Here is a 241-nt window from a genome sequence, read left to right as displayed (position 1 = left end):
TGATAGACATACCGTGTGTCAGTAGTTGGGGTAGTGATAGACATATCGTGTCTCAGTAGCCGGGATAGTGATAAACATACCGTGTGTCAGTAACCGGGGTAGTGATAGACATCCCGTGTGTCAGTAGCCGGGGTAGTGATAGACATCCCGTGTGTCAGTAGCCGGGGTAGTGAAAGACATCCTGTGTGGTAGTAGCCGGGGTAGTGATAGACATCCCGTGTGGTAGTAGCCGGGGTAGTGA

Source organism: Mizuhopecten yessoensis, unplaced genomic scaffold, assembly GCF_002113885.1.
Source record: "Mizuhopecten yessoensis strain PY_sf001 unplaced genomic scaffold, ASM211388v2 scaffold2957, whole genome shotgun sequence".
Lineage (NCBI taxonomy): Eukaryota > Metazoa > Mollusca > Bivalvia > Pectinida > Pectinidae > Mizuhopecten > Mizuhopecten yessoensis.
The sequence above is the reverse complement of the archived record's forward strand: the minus strand, read 5'-3'. Positions refer to the sequence as shown.